This window comes from Prosopis cineraria, unplaced genomic scaffold (assembly GCF_029017545.1).
Source record: "Prosopis cineraria cultivar Desert tree isolate PC_DT_omini unplaced genomic scaffold, ASM2901754v1 PC13, whole genome shotgun sequence".
NCBI lineage: Eukaryota > Viridiplantae > Streptophyta > Magnoliopsida > Fabales > Fabaceae > Prosopis > Prosopis cineraria.
The window spans coordinates 15,060,312-15,069,572 of record NW_026555344.1 but is presented as its reverse complement, the minus strand read 5'-3'; the positions used below and the strand labels follow the sequence as shown (position 1 = coordinate 15,069,572).

The 9,261-nt window shown below is 36.1% G+C and overlaps 1 non-coding gene across 1 annotated transcript; it reads right to left on the bottom strand.

Moving 5' to 3' along the window:
* Positions 1-4,365: 4,365 nt before the first annotated feature.
* Positions 4,366-4,472, bottom strand: LOC129291930 (small nucleolar RNA R71). Its single transcript, XR_008588822.1, has one exon. It is a non-coding gene; the product is annotated as a small nucleolar RNA R71 (small nucleolar RNA).
* Between the last annotated feature and the right edge of the window lie 4,789 nt (positions 4,473-9,261).

Genomic DNA, 9,261 nt, shown 5'->3' with positions numbered 1-9,261 from the left:
CATGTACGATAATAGGGTATAGACCTTAACTGATCCACCTAAAGAAATAAAAACCATCGGGTGCAAGTGGGTTTTTAAGGAGAAAACTGACATGGATGGCAAAGTAAATGCCTTTAAGGCACGATTGGTTGCAAAAGGATTCACCCAAACTCATGGTATAGACTATGATGAAACCTTTTTGCCAGTTGTAATGGCCAAATCAATCAAAATCCTCCTTGCTATTGCAGCATGTTATGACTATGAAATATGATAGATGGATATTAAAACAACATTACTTAATGGACGTCTACTTAAGGAAGTGTACATGACACAACTTGAAGGTTTTGTTCATCTAAAGGACTCTGGAAAGGTATGCAAGCTTTAAAGACCCATTTTTGGATTGAAGCAAGCATCTCAGAGCTGGAATCAATGTTTTGATGAAGTAATCAAAGATTTTAGATTCATTCAAAACATTGATGAATCGTGTGTTTATAAAAGGGTTAATGGTAGCACAGTTATATTTTTAGTGCTATATGTAGATGATATCCTACTCATTTGGAATGACATTCCTACCTTGTAGAATGTCAAGTCTTGGTTAGAAAAATCTTTCTCTATGAAGGACTTAGGTGAAGCCACCTTACATCTATAACATCCTAAAATTTCAAATCTAGAAAAGTTGGTTAATTAAGAGATAAATTAGTTAAAAATATGATTAATTTATTTAATTATGTTTTTGGGTGGCTAATTAGATTTTTGGGTCATATTTGGCTCTAAATTGAGATAGGATAAAAGTTGGATCAAGTTGGGAGGCATCAGGGGGAGCAAAATCAACTTGTTGCTCACTGCGTCATAAGTCATGGCTTGTGTGGCATGCGCTGTAGTGCATGACACAGCAGGCTGATAGAACACATTTGTTACCCACTTTTATTTGTCAATTAGGACCATTTTATTAATGAGTTATCACCTTCAAGTGCACACATTGCATTAGATTTCGAACTTTGCCTAAGTTTCTAGGTTCAGTGCACTAGGGGCATTTTGGTCCAAAAAAATGAACTTTTGAGAAAATGTACAAGAAAAATTGACAAAGTGCATTTTATGTCCAGTTGATGAATGGTGAAATTATATTTTTAAAATTCATTTTAGTTTGGGAGTAATTAAATAAAAAAGTCGACACTTTCTTAAGTGTCTTAGTTTGTCCTAATTTTTGGTTTGCCTTTGTGTGAAAATTTTTATATAATTTTGTGCAGCCTGAAACTTGGTTAATTTAATAAATTCTCCCTTCTAATTATGAATTTAATTCTGGACATGAATTAGATTTTATTATATCATATGCTATTTAATTGAATTATGTGATTTATGTGACATAGGTGGCATGTGACTTGTGCATCAATTCGGTAATTGAGGTCAACACTCCTTGAGGTCAATGGCTGATGGTTTGCACGTGAATTATGATTATTTTGAGGGGTTAAATCAGCTAAAATGATGTGGATGACACATGAGAAATTATGCACACATTGGAATCATCTACAAACCAATAGAAAGTTGCCACCTTGCAAGTGTGACAAGGCTCCCATTTACATTTTAATTTCTTTTTCCTTATTTTAATTAAGCTTCAGCTGATGGGAGACACCAAGGAGCACGCCATTTTAAGCCCCAAATGGGATCCAACACATATCTCATTCATCTTCCACATTCTCTCTCTCTTGTTCATAGTGTTCTTCATTTTCTCTCTTTTGTTCTTCATTTTCCAGCACCCTAACCTCCATTTTCAGCCACCAAACCTCCACAAAACTCATACCATTCTTCTCCTTCTTCATTTTCGTTCCATCCCTTCCATTTTCACAAGGATTGAAGCTCATTTCCATCATTCAAGAGCTATGGAGTTTGGCCTTCACAAGCAATCACTAGGGTTCTTGAAGATGAAGATTGGCTAAGTTTCTTTGTGGAATCCTAGAGAGATGAAGATGGAGGATGAGTCTTGAGCTTTAAATTGGCTAAGTTCTTTTGTTTCCTATCCTCTTCTCTTTTTACTAGATGGTTAGATTCCTTAATCTAGGGTTTAATCATCTTAACTTATAAATTCTAATTTGAATTTGATGTTGATGTAAAGAGAGAAGATTGTTTCATTTTATTTCTTCCTTGGGCAGCCATGACTGAATTTTTCCACTCTTTGTTTGGCACATAATCTTGTGTTTTTCAATTAGTGAATTTCTTGTGTTAATATTGCAAAATCTTGTGGTGTTAATGCTTGTGTTGTTGAGTAGCTTGACATAATCTTGTGGTTGCTCAATTTATGTGTTTGACCATGGCTGTTGAGAGAGGATTTTGAGTGAATCACTTGGCTAATGTCTTCACCAATTGGTTAATTGAACTAGGGACTTTAATCTAAGACCTAGGGAGGTTAGCTAATTAGGTTAATTGGCTTAGGATAATTTTCTTAAGTCATGACAGCTTTAGTCAAGAGGAAAGGGAAGCTAAACTTAGCCTAATCATGAGAAGATAATGAGTCCAAAATCAACAATCTCTAGGGTTCCATTATTGTGAAAAGGGAAGTTCATTTCACTCACTTTCACTAGCATTTTAATTACTTACACATTAGGTAATTAGTTTAGATAATTAGCTAGGTAACTAAATTCCTACAAACTTTGGTTGATTTATTTCACTAGATAACTTTCAATTAGACTTAAAACCATTCCTTGGGAGATGACCTAGGGTTGGCCCTATGTTGCATTAGGGCTAGCTTTAGTGTAATTTTGAGGATAAGCGACTAATTTCCTATCAAAATTTTGGCACCATTACCGGGGAATGGTTTAAGTTCAATTCTAAGGTTGTTTAGTACTTAATTTACATTTTTAGTGTTCCTGAAAATTTTTTGAAAAATTATAAAAATTTGTGTTTTGTGTGTTTAGTGTTTTTTGTGTGTTTTGAGTGTTTTTATTCTGTTTTGAAAAAAAAAATTAGTGCAATTTTCATTGGTTTGGTGTAGAGCTGAAAATACTCAGTTTCTAGTGTCTCTGTCTGAAATTGAAAAATTAACTGGGAATGAGTCTGAGGGAATTTGAACTTGAAATTTATTTTATTGAAAGCTCTATATCTTATCTTCACTTTAAAATTGGTTTGGTCAATTTTGGACGTGGGAAGTGTCCTGTGGGAATTTTACAATCTAACAATGTCCAGGGAGCCATTACAGAGGATTCCCAAAACCCTGTTTCAACTTTGAGTTAGCATATCTTCCTCTTTGTGCGTTCAAATTGATTGATTCCAGTTTCATTTTTCTTATCGCTGTCTTATCTTTGTTTCTTGTGTTTAGGATTTTCTTCAATTTTTCCATTTTCCTATTTGAAGTTTGTTAGAAGCTCTGAAGGTCTTCTAGACGAAATCCTGTTTCTCCAGACTTGAGGACCAACTTGTGAAAAATTTTGGGAACGATTGGGAAGGATTTTTAATCTAAAAGTTTTATATAATTTTCCTGTATATCTCTTGGTTTCTCATAAAAGTTTCAGGGGAATTTATCATGTGGATTTGCTGATAGAAAATTCACAAGTTCACTATCTCCAGAGAGCCTACTGTGCGAATTCCAGAATTGCCAAAGCTTCTTGATTGAGCATTTCTAACTCTCTTTCTACTTGTTTGGTGTTATTTTTTTTTTCATTTTGTTGCTATTGAGTTTAATAAAAAAATAAAAAAAAATTATTTCTCTTGCTTTTGTGTGTTTTGAATTGTTTCATGTTGATTTGCATTTTAGTTTAGTTTGTTCTTTGTTCTTAATTTTCTTGAGCTTGATTAGTGCATGACCCAAAGAAAACATACCTCTTTTGTTGAATTAGATCCAGAAATTGAAAGAACTATTTCTAGATTGAGAAGATCACAACTATTCTTGATTCTCATTTGGTTTGTAATTCAACAATGGAAGGTATCTTAGGACATGAGCATGTGCATAATGAGGGCCATGGGAATGGGAATGAGAATTTGCATGATGATGGCCATGTTAATAATGAATTTGAAGGCTTGCATAACCCTAGAGAGGAGAGGAGCATTAGGCAATTAACTCAACCTAATTGGCATGATAATCCTTATGGCTTATATGTTCCTCCTACTAATGTTCAATTTGAAATTAAATCCTCCTTGATTAATGCATTGCCTAAATTTCATGGGTTACCAGGAGAGGATTGTCATAGGTTTTTGCATACTTTCCTATTGGTTTGTGATACTATGAAGCCTATGCATGTAAATGTTGATGATGTTCAAGCTAAGGCTTTTGTATTTTCTCTTGAAGGTTTAGCAAAGGAATGGTATTTCAACTACCCTTCTTATGTGAAAGTGAGCACATGGGCCGAGCTAAGAAGACTCTTCTTAGATAAATTCTTTCCAAATTCCAAGGTCACCAATTTGAGAAAGCAAATCTATGGGGTCCAATAAGGAGAGGATGAGAGTCTCTATGAGTATTGGACTAGATTCCAAGGCCTTTTGGCTAAATGCCCACACCATCAAATTTCTAGTGAGAATTTAGTCCAATATTTCTATGAGGGCTTGATTCCAAGAGACAAAGTTAACATTGATGCCGCTAGTGGGGATGCTTAATTGACCTCACTTCCTTAAAGGCTTGGGAACTAATTGACAAGATGGCTTCAAGTGGTGCTCAATACTCTACAAGGGAAAAGAGAAATGTGAATATGGTAGGTTCTTCAATTCTTAATGATTCATATGTGGACTTGCTAGCTGCCAAGATTGGGAGAATGTTGGCTCCACAAATATCTCAAGTGAGCAATGTAAGTACTTCTCAAGCACTTGTCCCTTATTCTTGTACTTTTTGTGACTCACCTATGCATGTAGAAAGCAATTGTCCTATTAAGTTTGAACAAGTAAATGCTATCTACAATGGAAAACAATCCTATGGTGGGAGGCTAGGGCAAGGAGCTTATTCTAATACTTACAACCCTTCATGGAGAGACATCCTAATTTCTCCTATTCAAATCCAAATGTGGCTTTACAAGACAATCAACAAAGAGGATCTTATCAAAACACCTTTGGCCGTGACCCTCCACCTCATTTGTCTCAAGGTAGCTCTTCTCAAAGCTACAATCCAAGTGGTAATTCTCTTGCACCTTCTTCTAATTCTTATAGTGATAGGAGGCTTGTTTCAATTGAGAGTTCTTCTAATTCAATTCTTCTAATGATGTGAATGTGTTACGTAAGCAGTTGATTGAAATGAACTCTTTGTATAAAAACATGTATGATGGCTTAGGGAACAAGGTAGAGAGTATGGGTAACAAGTGTGAGAACATGAACTCTAAAATTGATGCCCTTACTTCTCAAATGAATATGCTTGCTAACCAATTAAGTGCAGCCAATGCTCAAGCCTCTACATTACCATCAAACACTGTTGCTAATCCTAAAGCTAATCTTAATGCTATCACATTGAGGAGTGGCAAGGAGTTGGGAGAAAGAGTGCAAGAAGACAAAAGACAAGGGAAGGCCGAGAAGCCCTCTTTAAATTCTTCAATTGATGTTAATGTTTCTAGTTCTTCTTTTGCTCCTAATGATGCATCTTTTTGTAGAGATGATGAGGATGAAAACATTGAGGAGATCATATGTGAGCAACCACCATCTAAGGTGAAAAAGGGGACTATGGCCGAGTTTTTTAGTAAGGAAAAAGAGGGAGAGGCCGAGCAAAGTGAAACAAGAAAGGAGAGTTCAAGGAAGGAAGAAGGAAAGCAAAGTCAAGAGATTATGAAGAAGCTTCCTTTTCCACAAGCACAAGTGGTCCCTAAGCAAGTGAAGGGACAATTTGATCAAGAGGTATATGATTTCTTCCATAAGATTCATGTTAATGTACCCTTGATGGATGTAGTTAAGAACTTTCCTAAGTATGCCAAATTTTTAAAGATTGTTGTACAAATAAAAGAAAATTTAGGCCTAATGCAAGGGTACAATTACCCTTATCTGTGAGTGCTATCATGAAGCCTAACTCCCTATAAAATATGAGGACGTCGGTTCCATCACAATTCATGCAAGATTGGCAACACACATTTTTCTCACGCATTAATAGACTTAGGTGCAGCTATTAATGTTATGCCTCTTTCAATTTATCATGCCTTGAGTCTTGATTGCATGCATAAGACACCTATGATATGCCAATTAGCGGATAGAAGTGTTAGAAGACCACAAGGAGTAGTAGAAGACTTGTTGGTTTGTGTTAAAGGTCTATTATTTCCTGTGGATTTCTATGTGCTTGATATGTCAAAAGAAGGGAGTGGGGATGATATTTTGATTTTAGGAAGGCCATTTATGAGGACTGCCCGTACATTAATTGACATGGAAAAAGGTAGTTTGATTTTGAAATGTGGAGAGGATCATGTTATTTTTAATATATATAAAGCAATGAAACATCCTTTTGAGGATTATTCTTTGTTAGGTGTAAGTTCCATTGAGTTATTGCTTCATGATACTTGTGAGTCTCACATGCTTGATTCTTTCTCACATGTTGATGATGATTTGTCTCTTGTTACTATTACATGTATTGATGGATGTAGTTGTCCTATTTGTTTAGAGATTGATGCATGCTTGAATGATGCAACTACTTTTCCTCATGATTTGTTTAAAATATCTCCTATGCTTGATCTTGAAATGCTTGAGAAGGTATATCTTCTTATGTTGTAGGTACTAAAGCCATTAAGGCCGAATCTATGAGTTTTTCTCCACTCGAGCTTGATGTTCTTAGGATTCCCAAGCTATTGGAGGAAAATTCTACACTTTCACATGTCGAGGCCGTGGCTCAAGTCCAAGCACTTGAGGACAAGTTGCAAGAAAAGGGGGAGGCTATAAAGAAAGAAGAGGAGAAATCAAAAACAAGTGAGAAGCCTAAAAGACAAGATAGTACCATGGAATATTCCACCAAATTAGACTTGAAGAAGCTCATTCCCTCTTGTGTAAAGCCACCTACCTTGGAGTTGAAGCCTTTACCATCCAATCTCAAGTATGTATATCTCATTGAGAATGAGAAGCTTCCGGTAATAATTTCTAACTCTTTATCTCTTGAGGAAGAAAATGCATTACTTGATGTGTTGAGAAAGAACATACATGCTATTGGTTGGACTTTGGCTGACATTCCTGGTATTGACCCTATTGTATGCACACATAAAATTTTTCTTGAGGACAATGCTAAGCCCATTAGGCAACCACAAAGGAGACTTAACCCATTAATTTTAGATGTGGTAAAGAAAGAGGTTGTTAAGCTACTTAGTGCTGGGATCATCTATCCTATAGCTGACAGTGAGTGGGTGTCTCCAACCTAAGTTGTACCTAAGAAAGGGGGGATTACTATGGTAAAAAATGAGAAAGGAGAGCTTGTTCCAACTAGAGTTCAAAATGCTTGGAGAGTGTGCATAGACTATAGGAAGCTCAATAATGTGACTAGGAAGGACCATTTTCCTTTGCCTTTTATTGATCAAATGCTTGAGAGATTGGCTTCCAAGTCCCATTATTGCTTCCTAGATGGGTTTAGTGGGTATTTTCAGATTCCTATAGCTCCTAGTGACCAAGATAAGACAACCTTTACATGCCCCTTTGGTACATTTGCCTATAGGAGGATGCCTTTTGGTCTTTGCAATGCACCTGGTACTTTTCAAAGATGCATGATGTCCATATTTGTGATTTTATTGAACATTGCATGGAAGTCTTTATGGATGATTTTACTGTGTATGGTGAGTCCTTTGATTCATGCTTGCATTCTTTAGATAAAGTACTTGGTAGGTGCATTGAAAAGAAGCTTGTGCTTAACTTTGAAAAATGCCATTTCATGGTAGATAAAGGAATTGTTTTAGGCCATTTGATTTCTTCCAATGGCATAGAGGTGGATAAGGCCAAAGTAGATGTGATTTCTTCTTTGCCATATCCTATTTGTTTGAAAGATTTGAGATCATTTTTGGGACATGCAGGCTTTTATAGGAGATTTATAAAGGGTTTTAGTGAAATTGCTTTGCCTATGTCTAAATCTTACAAAAAGATGTTATTTTGTTTTTGATGATGCTTGCAAAAGGAGTTTTGACACTTTGAAAAGCATGCTCATTTCCCCTCCCATTCTTAAAGCCCCAAATTGGTCTTTGCCTTTTGAGTTGTCATATGATGCTTCTAATTTTGCTGTGGGAGCTATGCTTGGTCAAAGAGAGGCAAGTTATCATATGTGATTGCTTATGCATCTAGGACCCTAGATTCAGCTCAGGTTAATTACACCACAACTGAGAAAGAGTTGTTTGCTATTGTTTTTGCACTTGATAAATTTAGATCATATCTTCTTAACTCTAAAGTTGTTGTGTACACTGACCATGCTGCTGTGAGGTACTTATTTAAGAAGACAGATTTAAGCCTCGCTTGATTCGATGGGTGATCTTGATGCAAGAATTTGATGTGGAGATAAGGGATAGGAGTGGTTCTACCAATCAAGTAGCGGATCATTTGTCTAGACTACCTCATTTAAAAGCTACTATGGTAAACTCTAACCCTATTATTCCTTGTGATTCATTTCCTGATGAGGCATTGTGTGCCATTTCATCTAAGCCTCCATGGTATGCCTCTTTTGCTAACTATATTGAGTGTGGAGTCTTGCCTCCTTGTGCTTCACGTTTTGCCATTGAAAAATTGAAAAGAGAGTCTAGATTTTACATTTGGGAACCACCTTTGATGTGGAAAATTTGTAGTGATTAAGTGATTAGGAGGTGTGTTGATGATGTTGATGTGCCTTCTGTTCTTGAATTTTGTCACTCTCATGCATGTGGTGGTCATTTTAGCTCAAATAAGACAGCTAGGAAGGTTTTAGATTGTGGATTGTATTGGCCTAGCTTGTTTGAAGACTCTTATAAATTTTGTAAAGCATGCTTGAAATGTCAAAAGGTTAGTAGTTGGGGTAAGAGACATGAAATGCCTCAACAACCCATTTTATTTTATGAGATTTTTGATGTTTGGGGCATTGACTTCATGGGTCCCTTTCCACCATCCTTTAGTTTTGAGTACATATTACTTGGTGTTGATTATGTTTCAAAGTGGATTGAAGCCATTCCTACTAGAACTTGTGATGCTAAGATTGTTTTGAAGTTTCTCAAATCTAATATTTTTTGTAGGTATGGAGTTCCTAAGGCCTTGGTAAGTGACCAAGGATCCCACTTTTGCAATAAGATGATGAAGGCTCTCTTGGCTAAATATGGGGTGCATCACAAAATCTCTACACCATATCCAGCCCCAAACTAATGGCCAAGCCGAAGTATCAAAATAGAGAAGTCAAGAAAA